We start from the raw sequence: 447 nt of genomic DNA on the forward strand, positions 1-447 counted from the left end.
CATCAATGCCAGGGAGACGGTGCCCGCCCGTCCTAACCCGAAGCTGCTGGACCAGTGTGAGCAGGCGCTACCTCTGGGCACAGGTGAGGCTCGGGAGGGGGACTGGGCTGACGCCCTCATGGACGGGCTGAGACCCCCTGGCACCAGGGACTGCAGCTGGGGAGCCCACAGAGAGGCCCGGTCCTGCTGGGGTTGGGCGGGCTCCGTGGAGATGGGTTATGGGGACGGAGTGGGGGGTCCCAGGGCCAGCGTGCGCTGGGCCCCACCAGGTGGGCAGCCGCGGGCAGTGTGAGTGCAGAGGGACAGGTCAGGTGTGGGCTCAGGAAGGTCCCCTGGCTGCCAGGGCCGGGAGCAAGGCCGATGTGGTGACAGTGGGGATGATGGAGAACCCTGGGCGGGCCTGGAAGTTGGGGGGCTGCAGGCCAGGGCGGGCAGCGTGGGGGCAGC

At 70.5% G+C, this 447-nt stretch overlaps 1 protein-coding gene across 1 annotated transcript in view; it reads left to right on the forward strand.

Annotated features, from left to right (window-relative positions):
• The window catches only part of GGT5 (gamma-glutamyltransferase 5), a gene marked incomplete at its 5' end in the record, with an annotated part of 11,112 nt that overhangs the window by 4,484 nt on the left and 6,181 nt on the right, over window positions 1-447 (forward strand). The window lies entirely within an intron of this gene.

This window comes from Myotis davidii, unplaced genomic scaffold (assembly GCF_000327345.1).
Source record: "Myotis davidii unplaced genomic scaffold, ASM32734v1 scaffold43, whole genome shotgun sequence".
NCBI lineage: Eukaryota > Metazoa > Chordata > Mammalia > Chiroptera > Vespertilionidae > Myotis > Myotis davidii.